The sequence below is a fragment of the Mus musculus genome, chromosome 10 (genome assembly GCF_000001635.26).
Source record: "Mus musculus strain C57BL/6J chromosome 10, GRCm38.p6 C57BL/6J".
In the NCBI taxonomy this organism is placed as follows: domain Eukaryota; kingdom Metazoa; phylum Chordata; class Mammalia; order Rodentia; family Muridae; genus Mus; species Mus musculus.
The window spans coordinates 120526346-120539246 of NC_000076.6; the positions used below are offsets into that span (position 1 = coordinate 120526346).

General features: G+C 43.7%; 1 long non-coding RNA gene across 1 annotated transcript; it reads left to right on the forward strand.

The window, feature by feature from the left end:
* The first annotated feature begins 2098 nt into the window (after positions 1-2098).
* Positions 2099-11700, forward strand: Gm34952. The gene is made up of 3 exons (XR_380876.2): positions 2099-2269; positions 7722-7828; positions 11191-11700. It is a non-coding gene; the product is annotated as a predicted gene, 34952 (long non-coding RNA).
* Positions 11701-12901: the final 1201 nt, after the last annotated feature.

The window sequence follows — 12901 nt, forward strand, 5'->3', positions numbered from 1 at the left end:
GGGAGGGGAAGAGGGAGAGGAGGGAGAGAAGGAGAGAGAGCGTGTTGTGATTGTGTGTGGGTATGTACACATGTGTGGGTGCCATCTCCAGCGGGGGACTGGTTTCCTTCTTGTGTTGTTGTGGTGGTTGTTGTTGTGGTGGTGGTTGTTGTTGTTGCTGTTGTAGTAAAAAAAAATGACATCTGTCTGGCAGTTGAATTAACAAAACAAAAAAGTTTCGAAGATCTTGCTCAATGTTCTAAAGTGAAAAAACAGAATCTCTAAAGCTACATCAATAGCAGAAAGTGGCTGGAGCCGAGTCTGACGACCTCCTCACACCAACAGCCCAGAGAGAGTCAGAGAGAGCTCAGTAGCTGAGTAGCTGGCATCTCAGCTAAAGCTCTGGAGGATGACACCAAGCCAAGAACACTCTTATAGGCTGAGATAACTCAGTCCTAATCAAATTAGACACTCTCTTGCTAAGCTGTAAAAACCTAACTCTACAAAATGGCACAGGCTTAGTGACAGGCGGCAGGCAGATACTAAGTGACCGACCACTCTATTCATTTCCCCTCTTCTTCAATAACAATATTAGGACATTTTGGCACAACAGTGTATCTAGCCGAGACTGTAGCTTCTAGCCTCTCTTGTGGAAAAGTTTAGACAATGAGCTACAAAGGAAATTCTTTGCCAATATTTTTTAGGCTAGCTATTTAAAAGGCGAGGATGGATTTGGGAACGGCATCCTACTTACTTTCGCCCTGACCTCTTCTTCCTGCCTGGATCTAAAGGCAATGGCTGGAACACCAGCAGCCATATTGGGTTACCGATGACAGACATGAGTCAGCGTGACAGGGTAGAAAGACAAAGAGGCACTGAGTCCCTGATGATGTCACAGAGCCTCTGTATCGGCTCTGGGCTGAACTTGTACAGGACTTCCTATACATGAGGGAATAAACCCTTTACTAGTTAACCTTTCTGTCAGAGCTCTGTTACCAGCCAGTCAAAGTCAATTTGTGCTACTGTCAGCAAAATAATTGATGGTGAAAATAGCCCAAGGGGTCTGAGACAGCATTATAAAACATAGCTAGATAAGAGAGCAAATAAAACAAGAAACTCATAATCATGATAGAATACTTGGGCCAGAATTTCCTTCTATCATAGTCCACCAAAGACAGACAAAGGTGTTTTCTTTAAGACCTGGTAGAAGGCTCACAGTTTTAACTTAATTTAGAAATATAAAAGTGCTTTCTTGTACATGCATAAGGTAAAGTAAAATTCCTGTTTTACAGTGATTTCTAAAAGAAGAGGAGGAGCGCTGGGCAGTGGTGGTGCACGCCTTTAATCCCAGCACTCGGGAGGCAGAGGCAGAAGGATTTCTGAGTTCGAGGCCAGCCTGGTCTACAAAGTGAGTTCCAGGACAGCCAGGGCTATACAAAGAAACCCTGTCTCAAAAAAAAAAAAAAAAAAGGAGGAGGAGGTGGAGGAAGAGGAAGAGGAGGAGGAAGAGGAAATAGGCAAGGCAGGGCAAGGCAAAGCTAACAATTCTTTCATTCTGACTGGGACACTCCAGGAGGCACAAAAGGACACAGAGGGTGTTGCTACCCAAGGCCATCCCTTCTGGAGCAGCAGCAGTTCTGTGTTGGGCGAAGCAGGAGTCTCTCTGGAACCCTGCAGTTCCCCTCTCTCCTCTACAGAAGGGCTGGCGCAGTAAAGCTTCAGTAGACCATAGCAGATTTCCCATGAGACACTGCACACTTGAAAATCTTCCCCCATCATGCTGCTTAGAAGTTGGTCATCAGCACAGTGACCTTGACGTAGAACCTACGTCCCAAGGAGCCAAAAGATGGGCTCAGCCCAGGTCTGAGATCTTATGGAGCACCTTGCTAGATACAGAGCACCCACCTAGAATTCTGAGAAACGACTCCTGTCTTCTCTGTAGCTTGTGTGGCAACACCTAACTGGCCCAGCTGTTTGTAGGAATTCATGGCTACAGCCAGGATCTGCCGGAGCAGAGTCTGCCTGGCCTGGAGGAAAGGCACTCAGAGAGCCCAGTAGCCTGTTTCCTACAGCATGACCTTGTTTTCTACTGTGTGAATCTTCTTGCAGAACAGAGGTGGCTCCTCTGGGAAAAATCCAACATCACTGAATAGACTCTAGGAAGGCAGATGTTGGCGGAGGATGACGTGGATGGAGTGACTGTATCATTGGTAACTGAAGCAAGTCTCATCTGGACTCCATGCCTTGGACTGTAAGCCCAAGGTGGGCACCACATCTGCGTACTTCCCAGGTATTCTATCCCACACTGGAGCTGGACAGGGCTTTGTTTCACTGGAGACCCAGAGACAGAATTTTCACCGGGACGGGAGGAAGAGGCTTTTGCAGGGTGTAAGGTCTGGGGTACAGAGCCTCCCCCAGTAGTAAGCAGAGCCTGTAGCTGTTTAAACTGTTGTTTTTCACACTTGGATCATCAAGGTAAAACCTATAGAGAATGCTGGGGCGGAGGTGGGGGTATAACTTTCTATCAGAAGAAAGGTTCTGGGTTGTGGCCCTTCTAGGTAGGAGAGCAGAAGTGCACGCATGATGCATGGGATCACTTAAGGAGAAGTTCTTGTGAAAAGTCAAGGCCTGTGTACGTACTCTAGAGTCAGATGTGTATGCACTTCAGGTGTACTGCAAACCCAGCCATCTTGATCCCATTTGGAAATTGTGGACTTTATGAGTAAAACTATATCAGCTGGTCTGCTCTCAGTCAAGTCTCTTTGCCTCCCTTTTATCCCCAAAGCTAATTCAGGTGTGCCTGTCCATAAACCACAAAATACAGTACCTTGAAGCCTAATCATGACAACATATAAATTAGGGGGTGGATAAACTATATTTTCAAAATATTCTGAGAGCTAACTTCCAAGGAGATGGACAAAGCTGCTGCTTTGAGCGACGGGGAGCTCTCCCTCAAATGGTGCATGGAGCAATGGGGAAATGCTATTTGAAGGACACAAATTCGTTTGAGATACCTTTGCAATGAGGCCATTCATTGCCCACACAAGTGATCTGATATGCTAGGGACTGGCAGTGAAAAAAAAAAATCTATCACATTGGGCTATTGAACAGAGTTTGCCATATGCTAGGTGGGAGGTGTGTGTGTGTGTGTGTGTGTGAGAGAGAGAGAGAGAGAGAGAGAGAGAGAGAGAGAGAGAGAAAGAGTTTGTGTGCACATGTATTTCTGCTAGACTAGCTGGCCCAGAGAGCCCCTGGGATCCAGGGTCACCCTGTCTTGGCCCCATCCCCAGCTCAGAGGTCACAGCCCAGTTCAGAGGTCACAGGCCAGCATGGTAATAAATGCTGGAGATCTAAACTCAAGTCTTCAGGTCTGGTCAGTAAGCACCGCCTCTCTAGCCCCAGTGCACAATTCTTGTAAGTAAAATTGATCTGTGGAAGTGACCAAAGAAACACTGACCTCCAGGATAGTTCATGCAGAGCCCATTGTGCCCTGGGCAGTATGTGTTTGGCCATTTAATAAGCACTGTCCCAGGTGCCAGGCTGGGTGCTGGGGATTCCAACCCCAAGTCAAGGAGGTACTTTCCAGTGGTCCATTTATAGGTACTCATTCACACAGCTTGCCAGGCAGGCGTTGCGGCTTGTGCCACTTCCTTCAGAGTAGGCAGCTTTGGTAGATGACCACCAGTGGCAGCTCCAGGTCACCCCAGCTCAGCAGTTGGAGCACAAAGACTGCCTCAGCAACCGAGGGTTTCCTTCATATTCTCCAGCAATCATGGCTACTGAGAGATTATGACTTTAAGTTATACTCTGCTTCAACTGGAGATTCTAGAAGCAAATATGGAGAAACAGTGTTTTTAACCTTTTTTTTTTAACCTAGATATGTGATTCTCTAGATAACTAAATGATCTCCCACAAGGAGTTCCTACAAGGTTCACAGGTTGATCCTCAGCAGTGAAAAATAAAATGAAGTAAAATACCAAAAATAAACAAGAGAAAACAAAAACAAAGACCTTTAAAACTCCCTAAGAGAGTCTTTCATTAGATTAGATCAGATGTAGAAAACGAAAAGAAGTATTTCTTGTTTATCCCCTGACTTAGTTAGGGTTTCCACTGCTGTGAACAGACACCACAACCAAGACTATTCTTATAAAGCACAGCATTTAATTGGGGATGGCTTACTGGTTCTGAGGCTCAGTTCATCATTGTCAAGGTGGGAACATGGCAGCATCCAGGCAAGCATGGCGTTGGAGGAGCTGAGAGTTCTACATCTTGTCCCAAAGGCAAACAGGAGAAGACTGACTTCCAGACAGTTAGAAGGAGGGTCTCAAAGCCCACCCCCAAAGTGACACATTTCCTTCAATAAGGCCACACCTACCAACAAGTCTATACCTCCTAAGAGTGCCGCTCCCTGGGCCAAGCATATTCAAACCACCACATCCCCTATGTGTTGACCCAGGGATACTTGGTAAAGAAATTCTGCAAGGTATTTGTAACCTGAGAAATACTCCATCCTTCTGTGAACAAAAACTGACACCCAAATTAAACTGAGTGTATGAAGTTCCCACCGCAAGAAATGGAAGAAAGCATTGGGTGGCACACTCTGTACTTCTCCTGACAAACCACCTTTCCCTGAAGCCTGAAGCATAATGTCTCAAGACAGCACAGGAGATTGTCTTCTTCCCCACAGTTGTAGAAGTCAGAGCTGGTTGGAGGAGTATACACATCTTTCCCAGGGTTCCAAGTTGAGTGTGTTTCTCTGGCACGTGTCTTCAGAACACTCACAATGCAGAACAACTGAGAGTGGAACAGCTGAGAGAGATGAGACCTTTGTCCATGGAACAATGACATTAGGGTTCTAGCATCTGTTGTGCCAGCAAAGAGCATCCTAGGATAGTTTTCTGGGCCTGTGGAAGATGCTTGGCAGAGTCAGGGAGTAGTGCTACAGGTGAGGGACAGGCAGTTCTACCCTAGATGGAGTTTGCAGGGTAAGCAATGAGCCCAGCAGAGATGTTGACTAGGATAGAGAGATTTGGGTGTGCTTAGAAAAAAAACCCAAAACCCAGAAAACAAAACACCAGAGGTTTTGACCAGCCCTTTCTTGTTACTTTGTTTCTTGTTACTTTGTCTCTTGTTACTTTGTTTCTTGTTACTACTTTGTTTTGGAAATTGTTTTTCTATGAGAAGACAGGCATTGAACTGCTTTACCTCCTTTATGCCATGGTCTTCAGAAAGGCGCATCATTTCTTGGATGAGGAGCTACAGTGCCTCAATGCTGACTGTGAAAGTTCTGTCAAGTTTGTCTGATCCTGAGAACCAAATTGCTGATAAGGAAACAGGTGGCCTGGATGGCAGCCCATGTACCCGAGACAGTTGTCTTCTTCCTTATTTGGTCCAGAGCTCAAGTGAGAGACCGTGGATGTCTTTACTTTGCTAAGGAATTGGAGCCACTGGAAATTTACCCCGGTCTCGTGATTTTCCCTGTAGCAAGGCACAGACATGCCTATTTGACTCAGATAATACACCAATAGACCAAAGAAAGGATTGCCCGCAAATCGAGCTTGGTGGTGAATCTACAGATTCATTGGTGCTACTTATAGGAGCATGGCTGAGTGTTTACAAGAACAGGGGTGAGTCAAAGACAGTCACATCGAAAACAGAGACCATCGAAAACAGAGACCATCGCATCTTCTAGCATTTAGCACCCCAAGACCACAATTAGCTGGGGATTACAGGATTAGATGCAGCTGGCAGGAGGTGGGATGCCAACTACTAAACCCTTCTCTTCTGTACCCTGCCTCCTCCTGCCAGCCAGCTGCTTATAATCCCACATGACCCTCCTTAGCTCCGTCTACATGGGAGTGCAGGCTGAGTCTCAGAAGGTCTTGTGGAGATAAATCACAGCTACTTTGATTTCAAGATGACACTGCTATGGACTCCTTTGAGGATGGGGGTCCATAACAGCTCACCATCCAAAAATAGGAAGCAGCTTCCTGGCTTTTCCTCAGGTTTAACCATGGAGTGTTTATAGGCGGGTGGCATCTAGAGTCGAAGTTAGCTCCATTCCAGCTCACAGCCCTGACATGTCTCCCTTTCATTACAAACATCTTCTATAGGTTTTTTTGTTTTGTTTTGTTTGTTGTTTTTGGTTTTTTTTTTTTTTTTTTTTTTAGAAAAATGCATATGGCCTCACAAGCTTTCTTGTTTGGTTTCTTTGCTTTTTCTAGTGCTCTTCAGCCTTTTGGTTTTGTTTGTAGGTAAGATTATATGTACCTATTTGTAAAGGATAAACTGTCCTGGTTAGGTGGTGGTGGTTTTTGTTTTCTTTTGTTTTGTCACCTTGCCACAAGCTAGAGTCATTTGGGTAAAAGAAACGTCAATTGAGAAATCGCCTGACTGAGTGGTGAGCAAGCCTATGAAGTACTTTCCTGATTAATGACTGGCATTTGAGGGCCCATTCCTTTCGAGTGGTATTTCCCTTGGACCAGTCGGTCGGTGGTCCTATGATATATAAGAAAACAAACTGAGCAAGCCATGAGGAGGAAGCCAGTAAGCAGCACCCCTCCATGGCCTCTTTTGGTTTCCTGCCTTTAAGTTTCTAATTTGGGTTCCTAGCCTGAATTCCCATCCTAAGCCTTACCTCCTGAGTCGCCTTTGACCATGGTCTTTATACCAAGCAATGGAAACAATAACAAAGACACTATCCAAGGTAAAAGGCTGTAGCAGTAGAGCTATGGGAATGTTGATTGCTATTTAAAAGAGAAAAAAAAAAAACCTACAAAGTTACTCTAAGGAGAAGGCTTTGATGAAACTGTATTGAGAAAGGGCTCTGTTTGAGAGAATTACCTACGCTAGAGACTGCATTTGACAATTCCCTCCAGACCCCAGAATGCATCTCATCTGGGCTCACAGATTTGCATGTTCAGATATTTCACATCTTCTCTTACCTGTGTTGACAGAGCATACACTTGACAGAATAATATATTTTTGAAAAATGATAAGATGGCAAGCAGATGGTCAGAACCTTGAGAAAGGAGATCTTAGTAAAAGATGCTTTGTGAATGCAGACTGTGCCTCTGCTTCAGGAAGGCTTTAAGAAACATACTCGGTTTGATCTCCAGTGGAGGTCTCGAAAGAGCTGAGCTCAGTGACTGTTGGAAGATACTAGGTGGCTTCCTCCATCTGAAACAGTCCCTCCCTTCCAAACAGGAGGGAAGAGAAATGTAGAGAAGTTCGCTCGACTCCTCCCTGCCATGTGTTCCTATTGCTACCCAAATCATGGAAGTGCAAAAGCCTTCTGATCCCAGAGGCCTGAAGCAAGAAAGGCATGGGATTCAGTCTTGCAAAATCAGGAAACAAAAGACAGGGACTAAAACTAAGGAATTTCTTTCTGTGTCCCTGGTATTTACAGATGGACTGGTTAGTGAGACATGGGCATTCTGCACTGGTACTTGCAATATAAAAATTTAAAAAAAAAAAAAAAACATCCTTTCTGAGTTTAAAGCATATCACAATCTGTTCAAAACCCTGAAATCTGCTCTGGTTGCCAAGGAAACTTAGTCAAACATCTTTGAGAATTTCCTGTAAAGTGTTTTCTTTGGTTGATGCCCATGTCCAAATGAAGAGGAAACCCAAAACAAAATTGAACAAACAAAAACAACGTAGATCAGTGATTTGGCAGAGGCATTTCATGGCTTTCATTATTCAGAGAGTCCTTTCTACTGCCTTCTCCTTATAATTTCCAGCTGCTACCACTGAGACTATCAGAGAGGAGATGCTGGCTTATTGTCACATACTGTCAGATTCCAAAGCGATCTGAATGCCGTCTCTGACTCCTGCTCCAGTTTCTAAGGTATGTTGTCCGAGGAGCATTGGCAAATAAGGCATGACAATTAATTGTCTTACTCTTTGTTACCGTATTTGGGGATGGTTGGCCGCTAGGGAAGTGGACCGTCCATCTTTGGTGCATATATATCTATTACTTTCTTCCCGTCTTAGGAGAGACTACACCTGCATAAAAAAGTATCCAGGAGATGGAAAGAGCACTTACCACACAAACACTGGACCCTGAGTTTGAATCGTCAGGTAGAAAGTACCTGTAATTCCAGTGCTAAGGAAGCAGAGACAGAAGGGTCCCCAGGGATGCTGGCCTAGCCAAACTAGTGAGCTCCAGGCCCAGTGAGGGATTGTGTCTCAAAAAGTAGGGTAGAAATGATGGAGGGACATCCAGCATTGAACTCTGAGGCCTCCATCTACATGTCTACACATCCAAACACACTTATACATGTACATGAACACAAACACATACAGACACACACACACACACACACACACACACACACACATGTATCCACTATATTCAAGTAGATCTGTACCATTTAATTTTAATTAATTTAATTTAATTTTAGCTTTCTTCTATTTTTTACAGTATTATGTATCTTACCCACTTTTGCATTTTTCCCAATTTTTGAATTACCTTTTATTTTTATTTTATGTGTGAGAACATTTTGCACATATGTCTGTCTATATACCATATGCATATAGTGTGCCTCAGGAATCCAGAAGAGGGGATTAGATCCCCAGGGTTTAGCATTATAGAATATTATGTGGGTGCTAGAAATTGAACTTGGGTCCTCTGGAAGGGCAGGCAATTTCTCAACCACAGAACAATCTTTCCAGACCATATTCTTCCATTCATTTTTAAAGCCTAAAGAACTTTTCTTTCTCTAGAGTAAGTTGCTTAGCAGCTAACTTTGCCCATACATAAATTTCTGTTATGTTATTCACTTGTTGGACAAAACGGGCCTCATTAAATGAGCAAATGGGCCATTGGGCCCATTCATCTATAGACAAATTGCTATGATGTTAAATAAACTTTAGAGTAATGAATTATATAGTATAACAATACAAAGTATTATATGTTTTCTGTTAAATAATTCTAAAACCTATAAATTGTCTCCCCAAAATTTTCTTGTCTCCAAGAGATGCTCATCATACAGTCTGAGAAACTGACTGACAGTGAAATCAGCTATCAATAAATATTAAGTACCTAACTTTAAATATGTTATTATACACATCTAGGTGAAAAAAGAGAGGGTCTATTTTATTTTATTTTATTTTATTTTATTTTATTTTGGTTTTTTGAGACAGGGTTTCTCTATATAGCCCTGGCTGTCCTGGAGCTCACTTTGTAGACCAGGCTGGCCTCGAACTCAGAAATCTGCCTGCCTCTGCCTCCCAAGTGCTGGGATTAAAGGTGTGCGCCACCACGCCCGGCGAGGGTCTATTTTAAAAGGTATGCTGAATACTCATTTTATTCTTACAAACAAGACAAAATATTCATACATTAGCGGACGAGAATGACAAGGAAACATCCTGTCTTAGCTAGCGTTTTATTGCTGTGAAAAGACACCGTGACCTTGGTAACTCTTACAAAGGCAAATATTTAACTGAGTCTGGCTTTACTGAGGTTCAGTCCATTATCATCAAGGCAGAAAACACAATAGCATCCAGGTAGACGTGGTGCTAGAGAAGGAGCCAAGAGTTCTACATCTAGATTGGCACAGGAAGAGAGAGACACACTGGGCCTGACTTGAGCATCTGAAACCTCAAAGCTGGCCCCCAGTGACACACTTCCTCCATCAAGACCACACCTACTCCAACAAGGCCACACCCACTCCAACAAGGCCACACCCACTCCAACAAGGTTACACCTACTCCCAACAAGGCCACAGTTCATAATACTGCCACTCTCTATGAGGCTATGGGGACCATTTTCATTCCCTCAGAACATGGTCACAATGGCAGCTCCTTCTTCCTGCAGAGTTGTGCCCACAATCTATTTCCAGTGTGCATGAATGAAACAAAGCCTCCCCCTAGAATTTTTTTTTCCTTAGCAGGTAGGATCTCTTTTCATTTTGAAGTCATAGGTATTTTTCTCTATATGCAAATCATTTTAAAATTTCCATATGTATTTCTATTCTACGACTCACAGATGTTTGTTGTGATTTTAAACTCAACAGGAGGATAATTTATATTCAGTGCATTCCTAGTATGGATGCTTGAAAAATACACCAAATGAATATTTCAAAATGTATATATATATATATATATATATATATATATATGTATATGTATATGTATATGTATGTATGATCATCCTAAACAGTACATCTGGGATCAGATGTCTTTAAATATCTACTTTTGAATTCCTTCATGTATTCAGGGAAAGTCTGGCTCAAGTTAAAAGACCAGGTGACTAGTGAGCCAGCCAAATGAAGACCTACAGAGAATACAGGAGGCTTATAAACCTGCAATTTCAAAAGATGTCTTTTCTATGTAAAATGCAGTCCACGTTCTGAGGGATGCCAAGAGGAATAACTGGCTGTAAGTCTCAGCCTCTGACATTATACACAATTTCTCAGACATGCGAAATCTGAGATCTTAATTACATGGGAATACTTTTAAAAACTAATCAAAACATTGAAGGAGATCCTGAGGCCTGGGGACAGAGTCCTAAAGGCACTGTCCTCCAGGGAGGGCACCATCTCTCCACTTCTGTAGCGGTGTGTTGAAGGTTACCGGTCAATAAATAAATTAATAAAATGTTCACAAAATTACAAGCTTCCATGACTAGAGGGCAGTTTTTCCACAGAAGGCACGGATACTATTTTACAAACACGGACAAGCGAAGCAGGCCAATTATGTGACTGGGTTTCTTTCTGGCCCTTGTTGTTCTCAGTATCAATGGGCACGGCTTGTTTCCATGGGCCCCCTTTTCAGTGTCTTCAGAGACTAGTCAAGATTGGATGGGTGTGTTGCAAGTGGAAGTCCACTTGAGACTGAGTGTGGTTGGAATTGGCAGAGCAGAAATGCCTGTTTTTAATATACTTCCTGCAACCTGTGCGCATCTGTTGCCCCGTCTTTTCCCTCCAAGCTTCGCTTTTGAGAAGGAAGATAGATGTCGATGTTCAGGTTTTAAGTCTTTACAATGCAGGGTTCTAAGAGCCTGGACATCAAAGTCTAAACCCCTCCATATTCATGTCTAGACACAGAGTTTCCTCAGTGGATTTCGTCATTGACAGTTGCCTTAGAGCAGTGGGGGCGGGGGTGGGGGAGGTCAACAGACAATTTTTGCAAAAGTTCAGAAAGAGTTTCGGGTTTTATGGGCTGCAAGATCCTCATAGCAGCTTCTCATACTGCAAACAACCACAGCAGGGAAGACTGAATGTGGCTGTATGCGATGAAAAACCCCACTCCCAAACTCAAGTGGCGACTTGGATTCAGCCACCCTTGGTTGGCATAATCGGCAATGGAGTGAATAACTTCAGCAGAATCAGGAGAGGAAAGCTAAGATCAACACCTGCTTCTGTCTTCTCCACCCAAAGGGCTCAGGTACGTCATACTTTTGTAAGAACTAAGTAAAAATCATTTCCCACTCTCTAATTTCCTCTCCTTTTGCCAGTCCCAACACCAGGCAAAAGGAAGACACAAATAGCCACCCTGGCAATGACATACATGTATTCTGGATAGTTTTAAGGATAAGCAGACACCCTGTGCCTGATGAGGTAAGGATGCTGTATTGTAAGTCGGTGGCACCTAGTCACAGTCAGACAAGAAGATGCAGAGACACAGGATCAGGAAGTGAAGCGGTGCTCAACTCCAAGGCCCTCTTGGTAAAGCTGATTTTGGAAACAGAGGGACACATGGCTAGGTATAAGGCGCAGACGACATGGATTTGAATGGTTTTAGCACCTTATCGATTCTCTGACAATGGGCATGGTTTCTACATTTTCTTGAGCCTACTCTGCTTTCCCAGTAAAGTGTAGCTAATATTTATTTATTTTTCCAGACTGGTAGAAGGTTTATGGTCTACAGAGTACTTAGCGTGGAGCTGGCACACAAGAAGCCCTGACATTCTAGACTTGACTGGAGGAATAATGGATGCTCTGTTACAGAATTTTGACAACTGTTTACTCATTGGAAAAATCTACAGCCTAGGCCACAAAAGCTGGGATTTTTAAAGAAATGACTATTTCTTTGGTGTCCCTGTATTTCTGAGGGGAAAAAAAAATGTCAATTGCTTCCATCTTGCTAAGTAACAGTGAAGATCAATGCTTAGCAAAAGCTGTTGAGCCTCCCAGCAGTTACCGGCTTCGTTCTTCTGGGTTTGCGTTCTCTGAGTTTGGACTGCTTAATTAGGGTTGGGACTTGATTTGGCCATGTAGGCTTCCCCTCAAGTGAGAATTCATGGGCTCTGTCACCATAGAGTCCAGAATAAAGTCCAGTTTTGTTCCAACCCAGTCTTCAAATGATTGGTAATGAGAGAGAAGGCCAACGTATTCCCCCCTCCCCACTTTGAAGGCAGCCTGGGACCACCCAGGAGCTGGCCTCGCTGGAGAAAGTAGACGCATGTTTATGTAGGAATCCGAGCTGTAGAGAACATGGAACACCTGTGCTCTGTGGGCTTCATGGCCCCAATTAGCTTCTGGAAAGAATTCAGGGTAAAAACTCCTTTATGCAATGCCCGCCCAGTGCCTCCATCCCGAGCCTTCAAATGGTTTCCTCAGTTCTGTGAACTATGCATCAGTCAGTAATAGCTCACTCACCCAACCCAACGGAGGGCCATTCAGAAAAGAGACTTGACTTACCAGAAGACAAGAATAGAGTGCTTGCATAGGAAGCTGACAGTAGGGTATGAGAAAGGATGGTCAGAGTCTAGAACCATTCATGATGAAAACATGGAGCAGAAGGGAGGACCTACTGGAAGAATGGAGGCAAGGATGTTCCCAAGGGAGGGAAGGTGGTTTTTGACAACACTGTTTTATTTAGGAAGCATTTCTGAGCACCCAGATGTGTAAACTAGTGCTTTCTTAGTTCTGACACCTAGAGAAGACTTGAGCATATGAAGATAAACACAGCAATG